The 21,073-nt window shown below is 42.3% G+C and overlaps 1 protein-coding gene and 1 non-coding gene across 2 annotated transcripts in view; both read right to left on the minus strand.

Moving 5' to 3' along the window:
• ETV5 (ETS variant transcription factor 5) overlaps positions 1 to 21,073 on the minus strand; it is a 59,520-nt gene that overhangs the window by 31,723 nt on the left and 6,724 nt on the right.
• LOC119867559 lies at positions 5,725 to 5,828 on the minus strand. Its single transcript, XR_005384077.1, has one exon. It is a non-coding gene; the product is annotated as a U6 spliceosomal RNA (small nuclear RNA).

Below are 21,073 nucleotides of genomic sequence, written 5' to 3' on the forward strand. Positions count from 1 at the left end.
TGAAACTGTTCTGGCAAATACATTTCTTATTCAGAGGCATATAAATTAAATATATGACTTTTTAAAAGTCCTTTGTCAAGCAGCTCTACATATCAGTTCTGAGTAAGAAATACTTAATGGCGTTTCAAAAATTTTAAAAGCAAAGGAATACAACAATGGGCCAAACCACAACCTAGCTAAGGCTAACTGAGTTAAGGACGAATCCTTGAAACCTTTGTGCTTGTGTATACTCTGTGCCTTTCCGTCCGACCAATCCAGAAGGGCAGGTTTTCATAACCAATCCTTTCAGAGAAGTGCCAATCACCTCTCCAAAATTGATGAAATAGTACACAGAGCTCTTGTGTAATGTTTGGAAATCAAGTGCATATTCCATATGTGATACTGAGAGGGCAAAGTTTTTCAAACCAAGGTAGCTTTACGTGGTAGCAAAATGAAACAAAATAAAACCAGGTTGGCCTTTTCTGTCTTATCTAGGACTTAACTTGTTTTGAGAGAGGGCATTTTACCCAAAGTAGAAGGACAAACTCTAAAAGATGCTACACCACGGGGTCTGTTTTCTACGTTAAGAGTTAGAATTGCTGCTCTCTGTCCAGCTATCAGGAAGGCTGGGGGAGCGGGGAGTTAAATTTTTTTTTTTTTTGAGTTAAATTTTGTGACAGTAACTCTCCACTCTATCGAAGGTCTCTTTAGATAGCTAACCACAATCAGTGCCCTGGTGACCCACTAAAATTTCGGTTTGACTTAATGCTTACTCCTAAAACTTAACTAAACGATCATCTGTTTTCTGCTGATAAGACCGAACAATCTTCTGGCCAACTGGTTGCTCAGGTGCCACCTCCAACCACACGTTCAGGTCTCAGGAGTGAACAAACGAGATAGATGCCTCTATCACAGATAAGTTTATAAGCAAAGTCCTGCCAATGGCTGACCGGAAAGGATAGGTTTTTATAATTCCTTTCCTACAGCATGCCAACTGCTTTTCCAAAACACATGGAATAAGTTTGGAACTGGAAGATTATAGTTAGAAGTCCTTAGTCTTGTGATTTTTTGATGGTGACATCATGGCAGCCAAGCCTCAATTGTTATCAAATGTTTTCAGACATTCAGACACAGAAAATGGCTAAGCTTGTTAGAATGTGGTTAGTAAATGAAATGGGACAATTAGACAATCTGACACAGGACAACACTTCTCCAATGCAGTGGGTATTCCAGTGGTTCTCAGCACCCTTCTCTTTGCCACGGCCTTTCCTCTCATTAGCTTTTTGTCACAAAAGTTACGGAAAAATAATGAGGAAAGGTTGATGATGCCCCAGTGTAAGCAAAAGTTATATTACCTTGAAAAATCTCCTTTTTTTTTACTTAAAATCATTTATAATCACTATTTTACTTACATTTAGAAAGTAGACCATTATGGTATCACTCAATTTTCTTGTTTCAGGTTTTGGAAATGAATTGACATTTTCAGAGTACTGTTTAAAAAGTAACCAGTTCTGCTGACAAGACCAAGACCAGAGGGTAAGCCAAACATGTCCAGAAAGAAAAATTTGCGAATGGCTTCAGGAACATCATATACCCATGTTGAGAGAGAATCTAAGCTGCCAGCCAAGTCCAATGCCTCGATTTCTTCAAATCTATGCGGTACCCTTAGTGTGTATCTTATTGTTTTGTCTCGAAAGTAAATGGTATATTATCCCACCCCCAAACTGTCTTACACCTGGAATCTTATGCTCTCTACACAAAGGAGGAGTTCAAGAAACAGCTGATGAGTGCTATGGTCTGAATGTCTGTGTCCCCACCCCCCAAATTCATATGTTGAAATCCTAATCCCTAATGTGATGGTGGTGGTAGTGGGAGGCTTTGGGAGGTGATTATGTCATGAGGGCAGAGCCATGAAGTCACTAGGACAAAACAAGAAGAGAGCCTTCACTGGACCATACTGGCACCCTGATCTCAAACTTCCAGCTTCTACAACTTGAGAAATAAAGTTCTATTGTTTATATGTTACCCTGTCTGTCATGTTTTGTTATAGCAGCCTCCATGGACTAACACAATGAGTGACTAAGTGGATTATGTTTCCAATTAATTCTTAACCTTGAAGGCTGGGACTGCATCTACCCTACAAAGCGAGGCAGTGTTAGTCATAAATATTTTTTACGGGACGCCTGGGTGGCTCAGCGGTTGAATGTCTGCCTTTGGCTCGGGGCGTGATCCTGGATTCCCGGATCAAGTCCCATGTCGGGCTCCTTGCATGGAGCCTGCTTCTCCCTCTGCCTGTGTTTCTCATGAATAAATAAATAAAATCTTTAAAAAAAATAAATATTTTTTCCCCAGGAATGAAGAGAGAGAGAGAGAGAGAGAGAGAGAGAAGGAAATGGAACACAGCCAGAGCGAGATTCGAAAGTTTCCCAGATCAGTGACAAGAAAACCATTAGGGGCCGTTGGAGTGGTAAGGAAGAAGGCTCAGCTCTCCAAAGGGACTGCTGGGCCAGAGGATGTGTGAAGGAACCTAATTATGGCATGCATTAGTCAGAGATAGTGGTGTATTTAAAGCAAGGACTTAGAAGCCCAAGGAATGCTCCTTGCTTTCAGTCTGTTCCCTCCTTTGTAAAATGAGATATGTGATGCTGCCTTGAGAAATACAGAAAATGGCACAGCACCTTGCAGATGGTGCTATGATGTTGTGTAATTATACACTGTGCTTTCAAAAATAGAGTATTTAACTTCGCACAGGCATCGCTTCCTAAATGATGACAGAGACCTAGGACTACAAAGGATGGCAATGAACTGGAATGAAAAAGGGTCACGAACTCCAAAGGAAGCTGGAAAAGAAATGCCAAAAAAGTTGACTACGTAAGTTGACAAACATTTTCTACAATTAGAAATTCTGCATTTAAGCTCAGAACTATAGAAAATGGGCCCAGAAAGCCCATGGTGCCCTGACAATAATCCCCAGTGAATATGGATCACCTTTGTTGTTGTAAAGATATCATTCACTCCTCCATCCATTCACCCACTCACTGAGCATCTCCTATGGGTTAGGCATCCTGGAGATGCAGGGGATCAGATGGCATGCCCAACGGCCATGGCCTTTTCTTCGTGGTACGCTCAATTTAGTGAGGAATCGGACTTTGGGCATCATCTCATAGATGCAATCATAGTTAGACCAGGGCCTCACAGTCCACCTCATTCAAGCCCCTGCATTTATAAGGACTGTGAGGCTCAAGGAATCAAAGTAATTGCTCCAAGTCTTGGAGCTGCTGTTATTAGAGAGGACGCAAGCACTTCTGTCATTTCAGTGATCTACTGCACTGACAGAAATGGGAGACATTTCACTCACCCACTTTGCACACTAAAAATAGAGGACATAAACCTTTTTTTTCAACAAAAACAACAAAAATATCACATTACACCTGGTTGAAAGTGCTCTAGAACAAAGAAAAAAAATGAATAAGAACTAAGACCTCTGGAAAAGAACAAGGTAGACCGAAAAGAAAGAGGCAGCAGACAGACCCCTTAGCATTTACTTTGTGACAAGTTGCTCTTACATACATTATTTTATTCGATCTTCCCAACTCAATGAGAAAGGTACTTTTGGTTTCCCTTTTTAGTAGGATGAGAGAGCCCAGGCTCAAAATGTTAAGTCATCTGGCACAGTCTCGGGTCTTTAAGTGGTCGAGGTTCCTACCTAAACAGTGCTTGGTGATTCTATCATATTCTATCTTATTGCCCCCTAGAGAGAATCTGAGAGAAAAAGAAATAGGGGAAGGGATGAAGAAGAAAGACAACACCAGAGGAGAATGGAAGGATACGTTTTGCCAGCTCTCAGAGTCTGTATCCTCATGTTTACTCTACATTCTCCAACTGGAGGCACATCTGATATACCTGTATCCCCATTCGACTCATCCCTTCCCTGTCCCTAGGCCACTGAAATGCCCAGGATCCCTCCTTCCCTCCTACTGGCAACCAACATCTCTTGACTCCGGTAGCCTCTGCTTCTTATCAGTTCTTGCCTCCCATTCCACCTAAAAGATCTCATTCTCCCTTCTATATTTCAGCTGACCATTATCTTCTACTTATTTAGACAGCTACCTGACTTTGGAGACCAGGTATCTTCCACAGGAGTCACTGGCTGGCCAGAACCCACATTACTGCCCTGGATACCCTCTCCCCAAATGCTCTGCCACTCCTGAAAGTGCTTCTGGACAGTCCCCTCTCAGTGCCACCTGTGAGGCAAGAACACTTTGAGTGAGCTGTCTGGACTCCTAATGAACTGCAAGAACTCTGTTAAGGAACCATATACAAATAAATATATATGGAAGTCTCTGCTTGTCAGGGGTAGAAAAGACAAAGATTCCTGTCTGACCAGATTTTAGTCCATTATCTGTGAATGTGCAACACAAAGTACAATATATTGCTTTGTAGACTACTATAACACCAAATTAAATCTAGATCAAGGGCAGCCCGGGTGGCTCAGCGGTTTAGCACCGACTTCAGCCCAGGGCCTGATCCTGGAGACCCGGGGTCGAGTCCCACGTCGGGCTCCCTGCATGGAGCCTGCTTCTCTCTCTGCCTGTGTCTCTGCCTCTCTCTGTCTTTCATTAATAAATAAATAAAATCTTAAAAAAATAAATCTAGATCAACTACATTTAACTTTATAGTTGGCTTTGTTATTATGGGAATTCCTTGGGAGATTTTTCTATCTGACACAGTGATCAAAAATCAAGCTGGATCCTTAGCCAATTCAATAAGTAAAAAAAAACAAATAAAAAACAAAAGGATTAGAAAGGAAGAAATATAACTGGCATTAATCACAGGTGGCCTGATTTTGTACATAGAAAATATAAAAGTACTGGGACGCCTGGGTGGCTCAGTGGTTGAGTATCTGCCTTGGGCTCAGGTCGTGATCCCGGGGTCCCAGGATCGAGTCCCACATCGGGCTCCCCACAGGGAGCCTGCTTCTCCCTCTGCCTGTGTCTCTGCCTCTCTCTGTGGGTCTCTCATGAATAAATAAATAAAATCTTTAAAACCGTTTAAAAAAAAAAGAAAATATAAAAGTACCCACAAAATATAAGAATCAATAAGCTAATTTACCAAGATCACTAGCTACAAGCCTAATCTAAAAAAGAACTGTATACATGTGAAATTTGAAAAATAAATTTACAATAGTGACAAGTAACATGAGATACGTAGGCACACATCCAGTAAAAGATATGTAATATGCCTAAACTAAAAACTACAAAGCACAAGAAAATTAAAGAACTCTCAATATATGGAAGGATATATCATATTCATGGGTTGGAAAGCTTAACATTGTAGAGATAGCAATTCTTCCCAAATTTATCTATAGGCTTAATAACCCCACTAAATCTCAGCACTACACAGAAATAAGAATAAAGAAATTACAATTACATTGAACAGCATGGAATCTCACAGATATGCTGAGTAAACGCTGGACACAAAAGAGTACATACTGTGTGAGTCCATTTATGTAACATTCAGAAGGACAGGAAACTAATACATGGTGTGCAAAGTCAGGATGGAGGTTACTTTGAGGGTAGTACTTTTCGGGGGGTACAATGAGTCTTCTTGTCTTCTGATAAGTTCTCAGTCTTGATCTAAATGTTTGTACAGTTTGTGACTGCCATGTATCAATTAAGTTTCTCTTTGCTTGTATTAAGGTTTTTATTTTAATTCCAGTACTATTAACATGGAGTGTTATTTTAGGAAAATATGGAATGCTTCCTGAACTTGTGTGTCATCCTTACAGAGAAGCCATGCTAATCTCTGAATCCTTCCAATTTTAGTCTATGTGCTGCTGAAGTGAGCATAAGTTTCTCATTTTTAAAGAAAGAAGCTCTGTTAAGCAGCATCATTGAGTTTAATAAATACTTATTAAGATTTCTTGTATTTTAGAAAATCTTTCTTCTGTGATGGTATAGAAACAGTTTTCCAAAGAAATAACCCAATTGTTTTGAAATAGAAAAAATAGACAAACTGGCCCATTCAAGAGAAATAATAATTCCCTCTGCTGACAAAATCTGTTTCCTGCCCACAAGTACAGGCTTGTGGACTCTGTCCAAGGCAGCTACCCCATGCCAGTGCTGGCAGTGAACTTCACTATTACAGCACATATGATCAAAACAAAGGAAAACACTTTTGTTGAATGATAGGATGAACGACAGTTTGATTTAAAAGGATTTTTTTTTTCCTTAGAAAGACAAAACCCACCTCGTCTAACAAGCCTTTCCTGTGGTGCTTCCGTAATCACCAAAGTTTCAATTTGCCACTGACTTTGTTGGGAATACATATAGCATTCATGTCGTTGCTGAGTGTTAAAGAAAGTGCTGATCAGTGACACTGCAGTCTGAGAGGGAGACAGACTAAGCCCATTGTTATTTCTCATGCTTCACACACAGGCTTTGCCTACCTACCCCCCTACCCGCGGGGCAGGGGGTCATTGCTCAGGTTTTGTTTTGGGGTTTTCCTCCTCCCTTCTTCAGTTTCAATATTTTCATCCGGGGCAGATTCACCTTCCCAAATCAGCTGTGCAGGCCTGCCCTTGGGGGAGGACCTTATTTGGTCACACTCGATTGATCTTCTTACCTTTCATGGAAAGTTGTGTCTCATGACGGAAGGTGACCAGAATACCCACACCTGCTTCCAAATGGCATGTCCATGAGACTATGTCTCGGGTGGCTAGTTTATGTGTCTAGGGCCTCTCACTGAACTTCTGAATGTGGAATGTATATAGTTGTGGTCAGAGACGTCTCAAGAGTCCAGAGTCATAATTTTAAAGTGAAGGTCTATTCTTGAGCTACTCCCTTTCCCAGCAGCTTTAGGTCACTGTTCCTCTCTTAGGCCATTACCATCCCACCTCATTTCCCTCCATAGTAAGGAAATACGTGCTGTTTAGTTCAAGAAGGCATGGGGTGGGGGAGAGCCCGAGACATCAGCCCATATTGTTCTTTGGTTATGGCAGTGAGTAGACTATAAGGAAAGAGGCAGAGGGAAAAACCATCAAGTAGGACATGTGAATATAAACATAACACTGGCAAAAGAGAACCAAAGAAGCCACCCAGAACGAGTAAGTGTGACCTCTTCTCTCCTCATGTACCCTTAACTTCTCAGAGTGCCCCACTAGCAAAGACCAGAGGGCTTGAAGTCATCAGATGCAGTGTCCCTTGGGACCTACGGTTTAAAGAGCACAACAAAGCCAACAGGCTGACTTTCCAGTATACTGTTGCCTTTCCTTAACTCTGGCTTTTTTGGACAAATTTTGAGACAAAGTGCAAATAGCCAGTTAGAAAAAAAGAGGTAAACAGACTGAGGCTTACATTTTAAGTTCTACCGTACTACCAGAAGAGGTCAGAAATAGGTCTTTATTTTAGGGCTGAGTAGACTAAAAATTCATTTCAAGCATAAAATATATTCCTAATGTCTCAATATTCTTTGTAATTGCTACAGCACTACTAGTGAATGACAAGAACAAGAGATAATACTCTGTTCTGGGAACCAAGAAGGTTCAAGAGAGATAAAGTAAGTGGATAGGTCCTGGCACTTAAAAAGAACATCTGGGAAAGGAGATGCCTTTTGGATTTCCAAACCAAATAAGAAACATGCTCAAACCCATCAGAAAAGCTCACATTAATTCTGCCTGGCAACAGTTTCCAAAAATAAAAAATTTCAAATGTTATCAAATGTAGTTAGGGGGCACAAGTTCTAAAAGCAGGATTGGAGGAAGTATGGGAGAATGTGCTGTCTTCTTTAATACCCGACACAGCTAACCCTGCTAAGCATAAATTTAAAAATTGAATATAGCAAAAAAAAAAAAAATCATCCATAAATAGTAAAATCAACTAGTAAGCTGTGCTAAAAAAATTTTAATGATTCCCTCAAAAGCCCTCTCCTTAAACATGTACAAACTATTTCCAACCCAAATATCTCCATCTGACTCACTCTATTCTTTTATACTAGTATTTAAGGTCAGTCCAATAATGTGGATATAAGAGTGAGACAATCAGCAACATAGGACATTTCTGGACCTAAGGCCAGCATTTCTGTGTGTTGTTTCTTATATATCCTTTACGTAACCTTTAAAAATGTACCCCCAGGGGCACCTGCGTGGCTCAGTCAGTTGAGCAGCCAACTCTTGGTTTAGGCTCAGGTCCTGATCTCTCATAAGACTGTACCCACCGTTGGCCTCCACACTTAGCATGAATTCTGCTTCAGATTCTTTCTTCCTCTCCCTCTGCCCCTCCCCCCGCACTCCCTCTCTCAGATAGATAAAATCTTAAAAAAAGAATTTATTCCCCAAAAGTCAACAACTACAAAAAAACTAAGACCCTTCAAAAAAATATCAATGTTACAGGAAAAAGAAAAAAAAAAAAAAAAGGACAGAGTGTTGTAAAGAAGATAAAAGAGACAAAAATAAATGTAATATGGGATTCTTAATTGAATCCGAGATCAAAAACAGTATTAATATCAGCTATAAAAGACATTTGAGGGAAAACTGGGGGAATTCTGAGTATTACTGTATAAAAGTTAATTTTCCTAGGCTATGTAGAATATTTTTAATCTTTGTGGAGATGCACACTAAAGTATCTGGGGGTGAAATATCATGTCTGCAATTTATTTTTGAATGGTTCAGAAAGAAAAAAATAATCTACACACAGAGAAATGAAGCAAATGTAGGACTATGTTTTAAAAATCAGTAAGAGGGTGGTGCCTGGGTAGCTTAGTCGGTTGAGTCTCTGACTCTTGATTTCTGCTCAGGTCATGATCTCAGGGTCATGTGATCGAACCCGTGTTGGCTCCACGGGAGTCTGTGTGGGACTCTCCCTCTCCCTCTGTCTCTCCTGCACCACTTGCTCTGTCTCTAATAAATAAATGTTTAAAAAATAAAAATAAATCAATAAGATCCTCTATTCCATCTCTTCTGAGATATTTGGAGAAAAAAAATATGCCTTTGTCTTATGATTGACTAATAGGTCAAAAGTAGATGTGCTAAGAACTTCAAAACCATGCATTCACACATGAAAAAAGCCACCCTGGCCCATTATCAAATTGGAAGGATACTATCCTATTTATCCTTTACCATGTTTGGCTAATACAGCCCCAGAATCTAAACTTACACAAAGACAAATGTTGGTCACACTTCAATGTCTAAGTCAGTGATTCTCAAATACTTTTTTGGCCCTGGTCCAATTAGAAAGGAGAAGGGAACACTCAAGAGAGGCCAGAATGAAAAGTGCCACTGCTATCATCATGACTATGGCCTGTGGCCGCCTTTACCATTGCCTGGATAAAAAGACAGTAATTACACAAGTACAAAATATTAACAAAAGTAAAATCTACCAGTAATTCCACATATATATTAACACACACATAACAGAAACTAAAACATATGCCCAACTCAAGATCACAAAGCATTCTTGGGAAAAAATGGAGAATGTCTACCCCTTGTAAATATATATATGCACAACAGCTTTAGAACATTACCAGAACAGCTGGACAACTCCTTAGATTTTATCCCCAGAGTCCTCAAGAGGACACAATGTAGTCATCAACAATCTGTGAAGGTTGGCAGAATTAAAAAGAATTAAAGTCCTTTTCCTTGAGGTTCTCCTTTGTTCTCTTCCCTTTAAGCAGCTGGTTTGGCTCCTTTCGTCCGTAAAGGCTGAGCAGGGCCAGGAGTAGCAGTTTGAAATGTATGGCCTTGGCTTTTGGTGATCTGAGCCTTGTGGAAAAAAGGCACACGTTTCTGAAGGCCCAGATTGGACCAACCTAGCTTACCAGGCTAGATCAGAAAGGAATATGGACTAAAGACGTATGTTGTGTTTTAAAAGTATGTTGGCTTGAGAATCCCCTGTGCATTTATGTTTTGGGAATCCAGAGTGGCAGTGGGACTCTGGAGTCGAATTGAAGCCCTCCACACAACTAACAGGAAATAGGACAAATCTCTGGTATAGCCAACACCTATGTGAGCATATACAACACATCGGGACTAAGATTTCAGGGCAGACTCATTCTGCAATCCCAAACTGTAAGAACAGCTGTAGGGCAGCCCAGGTGGCTCAGTGGTTTAGCGCCGTCTTTGGCCCAGGGCATGATCCTGGAGACCCGGGATCGAGTCCCACATCAGGCTCCCTGCATGGAGCCTGCTTCTCCCTCTGCCTGTGTCTCTGCCTCTCTCTCTGTGTCTCCCATGAGTAAATAAAATAAATAAAATCTTTAAGAAAAAAAAAGAACAGCTGTAACTGTCCTGGGCAAAGTCCTACATGAAGAAAGCAAGGCTTCCTCTCTGGGATAGAATTTGGGATCAGTAGGTACAGGGAAAGTGGTCTTTAGGCCTGGCACAGTGGCAATATTCAAGATTTTAGATTGGTGGTTAATCATGGTGGTAGTGGTAGGGGTTATAGTGTTGATTACTCCAGGTTATTTTTTCCTGCTTGCCTTGTTGGTAGTTGGGGACCAAAGGACTGAGTATCATCACTCTGGTGGTATACTTCTAGGCCATGGATATAGAATCAACCATGAGGTAGCAGAATTCATCAATTAACAATTATAGAAGCCCTTCCTGTATGGCCAGTATTATCTTCTGTACAATAAATATCTCAAGAGCCAAATTAGGAACTGATAAAGCGAGTTCCCGGAACATCTGGCTTCAGGAATCAGATTTCTTCTATGCAGTAGGAAAAACCTACAGTCAGCGAAAGAGAGGCTTCAGGAATTATTGTGTGGACCAAAACAACAACAACAACAAAAAAAAACCCAAACCCATTCTATTTTTCATGACTTAGAGCTAGAAACTTGAGGTAATATAATAAGCTCAAGGAAAAAAGTCTCTGACCTTGCTATCATGACACGGACTATGGGTAAAGACAGATGCAACAAACAGGATTAGGGTTACATTGGTATTTGGAAAGGACCAATCCAAAAGTGAGATTCAACGCTTATGATCTTGCATGAACATGGCTGGGGAATACCAGATTGAAAGAATAACCAGTGAAACCAGAGCCAGGTCTTGCTAAAGAAAAAGAGGTGAGGGAAGAAGACACTAGTTTTTTGCCCATAAGACAGATGAGGTTATACCAAGTATTTGGAAATTCAAGAGCTGGAAACTTTTTGGGGATGGATGCAAACTCAGGAACCATGTTGGTGAGCTCCTATCAACAATAAGAGGCACTTACTTGAAAGATGGTATGGAGAGTACGTCTCCAGAGAGCCCACTCTCAACTTACAAGTGGGGTGCCAGGAAAACAGGGTTAGCAGGGACATCAGAACAACTTCAGAATTCTGAAAATGGAAACCCAGAGGCCTTGATACAAGAGTTAGAAATTAAAGGTTGGAAAAGCAGCTTAAAAAAGCACTGGCCCAACTTTGAAATGTATAAAGAGCATTAGTGAAAAGTGGTATCTGAACTATCTCTATGTGGTCACCTGCAAAGACAGTAGAATTCCTCCCAGGATATAGGAATTAGAATTATTTTTTTTTTCTTTTCTTTTTTTTTTTTTAAAGGGAAGTTTTTTTTTTTAATTTTTATTTATTTATGATAGTCACAGAGAGAGAGAGAGAGAGAGAGAGAGAGAGAGAGGCGCAGAGACACAGGCAGAGGAAGAAGCAGGCTCCATGCACCAGGAGCCTGATATGGGATTCGATCCCGGGTCTCCAGGATCGCCCCCTGGGCCAAAGGCAGGCGCTAAACCACTGCGCCACCCAGGGATCCCCAGGAATTAGAATTATTGATAGAATTTCTCCCACCTAGGTTTTAAATTAGACAAAAGAATGGATACCATGAAGCAGTTAAAACCATGAAGCCAAGCTCTGTAAGCCTCTCTTCCATTTTCTGTTTACCCTGGATAACCCTAAATCTCTGCTATGGACTGGAGCTGACAGCAACATGGGTCTAGATGGTGCCATGGATACTTTTGGAGTTTGCAGAACTTTGCTTTCTCTGGGGAAATGCTGGCTGTATATAGGATTGCCATTGGATCAATGACAAGATGGTGCAGTGCTCACACCGGCTCTGGGAAAGTACAGGGTTTCTAAATTTTGTTTCATATAGGGCTGGTGTTATGGCATTTTATGCTCTACTGCTCCCTGGAATGTGGAATATATGACACAAGACAGACTCAGCAACAAAGAAACCCAGCTTTAAAGATGCCAGATCACATCTGCATTTCAGCTCAAGGGGCTTCCGGGTTGCAGCTTGTTAGACCCCCAAAACAAAGCCCTTCTGGCAAGGGCAAAGGTAGGAAAAGAGAAAAAAAATGGTGGTTTTATACTTACAAAAGGATTTAAATTTCTGTGATTGACTTGACAAGGGGTACGCTTCACAAGAAAGGGCTTTATTGGGGGTGTTTTTCTATTGCTGGAATCATACTATTTGAACTATAATGTTTGTATCATTGAGCGACTTAATGTAGTGGGGAGGGGAATGTGATGATCTGGAAGTTTGCTTCTGCTAGACTCAGCTTAATGATTGCAACATCCCCCCAAAAGTTTCCTCCCTCCTCTCCCTCCTCTTCCACTGTCTCTCCCAGCAATCAGCCATGGCAGCAGCTGGCAGGCAGAACTAGCACATGGTATCCCAGAATCAAATCACCAGCTGAAATACTATTGGTCAGAAGATGAAAAACTCAATCCTGCCCATGAAAGTCAGCTTGAGAGGTCACTGTGTAACGTACAACTGCAACCCAGATGGAGAGATAGTATCGTGCAAGCTGACCACTCAGAATATGGGGGGGCACCCTTGCCTCCAGGGGTCTCAAAGCTTTCCTTGGCTCTTTACTCTCCCTTCAGAGAGGAGAAAATGTGACCCAAGTCAAGGATGACACCCAGTTTCTAAAAGAGAGACTGTGTGGGGTTAGGGGTAACAGCTTTCGCTAGGAAGAGTTAAAGTGGTCCTCAAGGCTATTTGCCTCTACTGTTGCAAAGGGCTGGAAGCTGCTCCCCACCTCCAAAGGCTGAGTGAGCCCTACGAAGAGCTCAGGGTAATAATGGGCCTGTTGTGGGCGTTAGAAGCAAGAGTCCTCATGGCTGACCTATAGTTCAGGGGCAAATTTGCCAGGGTATAAAAGGTTGGCTGATCATGTCTTCCCATGGTCATCAAGTAGGAGGACCAGTTGCTAAGCAGAATTTGGGATACTGACCTTGCCCATTCTTTAGCTCAATCAGTACTAATAATAATGACACAGGTGATTTTTGAAGGTTTCTATTCTACATTAGGCTAAAATAGAAGGAAAGAGATTCTTTCAATGAATCCTCCTTAAGAGAAGTGGTCATGTTAATCAGGAGCCTACTTTTTTTTTTTTTTTTTTTTTTAAGATTTTACTTATTTATTCATGAGAGAGGCAGAGACACAGGCAGAGGGAGAAACAGGCTCCCCGCAGGGAGCCTGATGCAGGACTCGATCCCAGGACCCTGGGATCACGATCTGAGCTGAAGGCAGATGCTCAACCATTGAGCCACCCAGGTGTCCAGAGAGAAGCCCACACTGGACACAGGGTATGAATCAGGGATGTGCAGACTCTGAGGATGGGGAACTATGGATGTGGGAAAGCACAAATGTCTATCCAAGAATACTCCCTCTGGATCTTGGTACAAAATCGCAAATCTTTCAGCGTCATTTCCAAATAGAAAACCTCTGTTATCAAATCAGGGAAATAATTTAACGCCAATGGTAGCAGAGAGGTGTGGTTTGGGTTTTTTTTTTTTTTTTTTTTTTTTTGGACCCAGATGAACAAATTCCAGATTCACTTCAAGTTCACACTCTCCACATCTCAGTATTTTTGAAATGGCTCGGATCTGTGCAGTTTCTTTTCTTCGAAGGACTCATTTACCCTAACAATTTAGGATTGTTACTTTAGAATTTGAAATTGGAAACTCAGAGGCCTTGGAACATAAGAGTGAGAAATTAAAGAGAGGACAAGGAGCTTCGAAAGCAACTGGCTGAACACTGAGGTAGGGCTTGTGTCTTTAACTGCTATGGGGCTCTTCCACAAAAATATTTTGTACAGAATGAATATACCTAGTTGCATCAATGTGTCACATCCCCAAATTTGTGGGCGATTGGAGGAACCAGAGCATTTGACAGTCGAGTGTAAGGCTTGTGTGAGTGTACAGAGCTGACTCAGAGCAGAGTCAAGATAAAAATAAGTGGTTCCTCTGGCTTTGAATGAACCACCCCATTTCGACTACCACAGGCTGGGACTTTTTAGACACAGCCTAGAGAGCTGGCTTCCACCTGGGGCATTTGGTTACTTTCAAGCTTAAGAGACTAGCAGGATGAAAAGGTGACTGAATGGCCTGCTTACCCCGAAAGGAAAATCTGAGCATTATTCATACTAATTCCTTTCCTGGGGCAGCTGTTCAAAGAATTTTAATATTCAACTTTTACCAATGTGATAGACAACTATTTATTTGATTTTCACTTGCGAGAAACAAGTCTAAAGAGAGCCTTTGTGGTCGACATGACAGGATGGCTTCCTCTACTGTGGGCCTTACGTCAACCACAGACCATGAAGTTACCATTAAGGGCTGCTCACGGGGATTGGGGGTGGGGGGAGAGGACACAGGACACAACATCATCAAGAAAAGGGGAAACAAGGCATTTTTCCTGAATGGTGAAAAGAATGCCAAACGAAACCATCTTTAACATCCTTCCTATAATTTATTCCCAATTTACGTGATTCTCCTCTAAACTGGCATTAAAGAAAAGTGTTATTAATACTGGAAACAGGACTTAAGCACTGTGGAAAATTTTATCTTTGACTTCAAACTTAAAATCTGACAGGAGAAAAATCCAAACTCCAGAGAAATTAGGGAAATCAGCTCCTCTGAGAACCATTCCTCTATTTATGGCCCTCCTCCTAAAAGCAGAAACTCGGCAAATGTGTCAATGGTGTCTACACCGTGACTTATTCTCTAGCACATGTAGTCTTACTGGGAAACATAGCATTACCCGCATGAAGTCTAAATGCAGCCTAGGAAGACTTGGCTTGTGTATGTGTTTAAAGGAGGAATCAGAAAATGAGAACTAGTCCTAACTAGTTTTTTCCTACTTATCTCTAAGGTCATCCCAAGGACTCTCAGAACTCCGGTTTTGAGATCCTCTGCTTCTGAGCAGTTAGAAGCTAGTGTTGGAGGCTGTTGAAAGGTGAGGTGGGAAGGGAACACGAGAGACTATGTGGTATACAGAATACATTCACCAAGTTCTGGTTGTGTGCAGAACTCTGCTACGGCTGCCGCAGATACAAAGAAACGTAACACAGGGGTCCTCTGCATTTGGAGCCACTTATAGTGAAGAGAGATTGTTTCCTGTTTTAACAAGAATGTAAACTGAGAAGCAGGGAGTGAGTTTAATATTTGTCAAAATACAGAGGACATTAAAGCCCTATGTGGCTTTTTCCTTATTCCTCCAGAAAGATTCCATAAAGAGTGAAGAAAATGGAAAGAGAGTTGAGGGGCAGAAATCTTCGGACTTGAGGTATCCGTGGGCATGGAGTAGCTACCCCTACTAAATTATTCTCCATTTAGATTCAGATTAGGACAGTTGGGGTAGGCATTCCAGGATCTGGTCCTTACTGTGGGAGGGCAGCCCCCCAAGGAGACACATCCCCCCCTCCTTCTACCTTTTCTATAAAAAAGTATAAAGGACCCTCATTAAGTGCCCTTTCAGGCAGTCACAAAGCATTTCCAGGCACTCAGCTGAGAAGTGTTTCTGTAAGCTGAAGTCCTCCTCAGCCCCTTCTGGAAAAGCACAAATATCAGCATCCTCTTACACAGCTGATATCTAGGGTTACCTCCTGAGAGGTTTCAAACTCTCTCACAAAAGGACAATCTGCCCAGGCCGGTTTTTTTTTTTTTTTTTTTTTTTTTTTAATAGGGAAAGGAAGACATTCTTGTAGGCCCTTGTCTTTTCCTATAGAGAAGGAAATATTTCAGGAAAAACAAAACAAAAAAAGAACAAAACGAAAAAAACCCAACCACCTTAAAGCGAAACACAAATGCAAACAGCCTCATTTCAGGTGCGAGGATGAGGACCAGGAATTCAGAAGAGCTCTTTAAAACACTGAGAAGCTGCATTGAATCATTACTACTGAGTTGTGTTTTGCTTTTTAACTAATTGTCCTTTTCGTGCTTATCCCATGGCCCTGGTCTAGCCCACACAGCCCTTTGGGGGAGGCGGGAGGTGTCTGTGAGCTGCTGGCCAAGACAGAGGAGAATGTTTCGAATGGTTGCAACAGAGGTAAGCATATCCCTAGAACCTGACCTCATTTGGGGTGAGGAGGCCCTTCTGGTTATGGGGTTGCTCAGAGGCTGGGTTCTTTCTGGCACTTCCTGGGATGTTCATCTGAGGAGGCTAGGCATCTGAGGAGTGCCTGGCAGAAGGGTCACAGCCAAAGCGAGGCTCCCCCGTAGCTGAATAACAGTCTGGGAAGTATCATTTTAAAATGACATGTATCCGACCACAGTGGGAAATTAAACAGGACAGAGAAGGCCAAGGAGTAGGGAAATTACAGCTTTGTCATTCCCAAGTCAAAATGTAAGCAGAAGCAAGAGATCTGTGCGCTGCAGCAGACAAACACCCGATCCTCAGGCCTGGAATCAAGGCTGGAGCTTGCAGTGGAAGAGCAAGCAGGAATCTTCCATGGGAGCTAAAGCCACAGCCCCACTGCAAGCGGGAGATAAAAGGGTAATATCCTCAGATCAAGTCTCAACACCTCTCTCTCTGGGGAAGCTGAACCACCCTCTTCTATTAGCACCCCCTTTAGACAGCTACAGTGTAAAATGGGAGACAAAGAGAGGAGGGCGGCCTCATGGGTCAGTAGCAGCCCTCCCTCCGAAGCCCAGACCATTAGCTTGGCAGTTGCAGGGTTAAAGCCAGCACTTAAAAGAAAACTGGAACCCCATTAAGCCCAGGCTCATTAAGCCCAGGCTCGGAGAACAGGGAGCAGCAGGGAAGCCAAAGGAAACTAATTTTGGAGGTTCTCCAAGCTGCCAATCACAAGCATATTTCTAACAGTCCCAGTGTTGTTTGAGTTGGTTGTTTTTCCACAGGCTGCACAATAGGGTCTGGTTATTCATTGAAAAAGTCTGCAAGGGAGCCCCGCCCTCCATTCACAACCAATTTGGAATGCTCCATTCAGGCCGGAGGGGGACTCAGCAGCTCAGCTCGCCGGGGCGGACCGAGCAGAGCCCAGCTGTCGCCACAGGGACGCTTGCTCGCCCAGCGCGCTGTGTTTATGTAAGAAATTCAGACACTGCAGGCGCCGGCCTGCTCTGCACCCTCCCTAACATTCGGATGGCCGAGCCCCTGGCTCAAATCTGCAAGGATGTGCAAGTCAGCTCCGAGGAAGGTCGGCAAGTGCCCTCTGGCACAAGGGGGGGAAGGCAAAAGAAAACTGTCCCGTGCTGCCCGGTTCAGAATCCAACTGTAGCTACCAGCAAAGAGAAAAAGACTTCCCTGGTATTTCTCCTGCCCCCCGGGCAAGCTGGTTTGCATTAGAGGACACCTCTCTATGGAAGTCAGCCTTTCCAGACTCCTTGCTTTTCCATTCACTGCCAACAGCTACATGGGGAGCCACCTGGCATCCTCCCCAAGGGAGAGGGTCTCTGGAGACACCACTCGATTCTCCGGCTGCAGAGGGGGGGAGGGTGCGAGCTACCTATTATGAACAGCTTCACAGTTCCTCTACCGGCTTCACATCCGGCTTGAAAGGTTTATAATCTCCCCCAGCCCCCCACCCCCACCATGCCCATGCGACATCAAAAGGGAAGAGCATGGATATGTTGGGGTTGGCGGGTGAAATCTACTCCAAGGACAACGCAAAGTACAAGGCTAAAAACTGGTTTGGTTTCTTGGAGATTTTTTTTTTTTTTCCCCAAATCTTCAATAATTACCCTGAAGAAGATCTGATGAAGCCAGTCTGACAGCCAGGGTTTATTTCAAGAAAAGCATACTACTTTGTGAAAACCAAATCCAGGAGATAAATTAGCTCTTGGGTTGTTTCCTTTTTTTCATAACAGATTTGGCTATTTTCAAATATCTTCTGTTTACCTCTTCTCATTGCCTGTCCCCCCCCCCCCCCCCCAACACTAGTGAACTCAGATGTGACTCAGGGAGCATTTCTCTCTATAGTGTTTCTGACCACAGAATCCCCACATTCAACGCCTTGGCTGCTCTGCAGACCAGTGGCTAACTTATCCTGCTCCTGGAGTCTTTGCGCTCTGTGCTGCAACTTTCCCCCGTGCTTCCTCCTTCTGGGCAGGGGAGCCCTCTTTATTTGCCTTGTGGGGGTCTTCTCCATGAGAAGAGCTGCTACTTCATAGCCAAGCCTATCGGAGTACTTACATCACGGTTACACACACACACACACACACACACACACACACACTCACTCACTCTCCCTCCCTCTCTCTCATAAGCACCCACCGCAAATACACTATGGACCTAGTATTTTGCCCCTCCTTTAAGCTGAGCCTCTTAGAGGGCTGGGACAATGATAGAAACTGACGACCAAAGCCTCTGTTAAATGAGCTTGATGAGTTCACAAAATGAATTTTTAAAAAAGCAACCTAATCCGGTACTGGCATCAGCATGCCTGGCGCTTGTCCAAGAGCTGGGAGCTGCAACATGACAAGACTCTGAGCTCCTTGGATTCCAAGTGGAGAAGCACCGTGTGCCAGGGCACAGATGGGGCCCAAGCTGCCTCAAGGGCAGCCATGCGCCTGAGAGGGGGCTGTCAGCCTCTGAGCCTCGTTGTACTTTACCACCATTAAAACTCGAAAAACATGTGGAGGGTACAGTCTCTTGGTAGAAAACCACACATCCTACCCAAGCCTACTACCACTAACATTTTTCCTGGGGCTGAAATTCAAAAGATGATACTTCTAGATGGTAGAAATGAGCTGATAATACAAATCCTCAGCTTTAGAGAGCTACCCATGTTTTAATCCCATGAAAGTAAAGAATGCTGAAAACGAGATAGATGGTAAGGTCTTGAATGATTCCAGGTTTTTGTTACCTCTGGCATCTACATAAGTGATCTGCCTGGGGCAGACACACATGTAATTCCCCATCCCAAGTCTTTCTTGCCAAATGCAAAGGACTGGAAAGGTTACTGGGTTTTATTAGAGGGCTAAGAGCAGAAAGACATCAAAGAGGAAGAGAGAAATTCATTGTTTTTAATAAGCCTAACTGAATTAAAGTTAGAGAAAATAGATTTTGTGTGAACATATGGCTCTCTTAGATAAACGGGAACTCCAGGTCTTGGATCCTTAAGAGTCCTGGTCAAAGGATCTTGGAGGCTATCAAAACAGGAAGGATTTCAAATCACTTAGCACTCTCCCAGTGTAAGTTAGGGGGCTAGCTAACAAAGACTCCGAAAGATACCCTGTAGCCTGGAGTCAAACGTCCTCTCCCTTCCACTGTTCTCTCCTGGCTTTCCAGAACAGTACTCTTCTGCCTTCTACCTTCTCTAAAAAAGGACAAACTGATAGCCCTGACTCCCTCAACTCTCTTACTTTCAAAGTGCCTACTGTTACTTTCTAACCTTCCAAACAAAAAGACTTTGGGACAGTCTTTTCAAATAGAAATGGCCCAAGACCACAGGGCAAGTTAACAAGAGTTTTGCTACAGGCTGGTCTCTGCCTCTACTCTATCAACTTCATATGTAGTTTTAAAAAAAAGAAAAGAAAAGAAAAGTCCAGTTGAATCATCTCATATTAAAACAGGATTAAGATCAATGTGTTTCAGGCTCAAGGGCTGCCATAACAGTTAATTCTATTTCCCCGGCCACCTATTGCAATGTATTTATGAAAAGTCGATTTTATCAGTTAATTAGCCAGTCCTTAGGAAATTACTAGTACTTCCTCCAGTCGGTCCATTCTTTTTGAAACACAGATCTAAAAAAGAACACTTCAAGGGGAAAATAAGGTCATTTGGATTTTCAAACAGTTCTCTAAATTATATTTGCTATGGAGGTCACGGTTTTAAAATAAGATTTTTATCATGCTTTTTCCTCAGTGTAAAATAGTTTTGTTATTCAAGATGCTATATTCACAATATCACAAATGAGATTAAAAAATTAATCTGAAATCTGCATTTAAAAAAATACTATTTATGTATACTAAAGTCTAGTAATACTGTTAAGTGCCCAGTCAATCCAGAAAAAATTAATGTAAGCTCTGCCTCCCCAGATCTAAAGCATTTTGAGTTCCAATCTTAGCCACCATTTTGATTTATAGTTAAGTCTATGAAAATGTATAGTAAAAGTGTGACACATCTAACCACTGACCCAGATTTCCAGGTTTGTAGGTTCCAGGTTTGTATGTTAATACACATATTTAGTTACACACACATTTATATTATTCAAGATATATATATATATACACACACACAGTTTTTATCTATATGCACACTAATATGTCTTATAGGAAAGATGTCAGTTTTATAACTTTGTTTAATAGGTCTCTTCCAAATCCTAGATGGAAAAACTCACAGCACCAAGATATTTAATAAGTTTCTCAGGATCCTGGAATGAAGAGCACTGACATGTCAGACTGGGTGGCCAACAGTCTCCCTATATCTTTCCCGAGGGCTGGCTCCAGGTCTTTGAAATAATGAGGGAGCCTGTGGAACACACCTGCACATGCCAGTACCTGGCTCTGCAGCTTTGTGAGAGGTTCTTTAAAGATCATATTTTATAATTTTTCTTATTTCACCTATCCCCTCCCACTTGCCCCAACTCACCAGTCAGTAGCTCCAGTGATCTGGACCATGTATTATCCCCTCTATAAAATGAAGGGGTTGGGCAAGACTATTTCTACAAGGGACTTGCAGCTTGAACCATCTGGGATCTTCAAGGTTACTTCTCAGGACCAGGGAATAATGGGTCCAATTGGTAGATCCCCTATGGTCTACAGGTTGCACTTTCTGTTCCACTGAATTTGACCTTTAAAAATTTCCAGAGTGGGGGGGGGGGAGGATACTTTACTAATGTCTGTATTTGTGAGGTAAGGGAAAGTCTATACAGCTAGAAGTAAGCAGAGCATTTCTGTAGGACTTACA

Source organism: Canis lupus, chromosome 34 (genome assembly GCF_011100685.1).
Source record: "Canis lupus familiaris isolate Mischka breed German Shepherd chromosome 34, alternate assembly UU_Cfam_GSD_1.0, whole genome shotgun sequence".
NCBI classification, from domain to species: domain Eukaryota; kingdom Metazoa; phylum Chordata; class Mammalia; order Carnivora; family Canidae; genus Canis; species Canis lupus.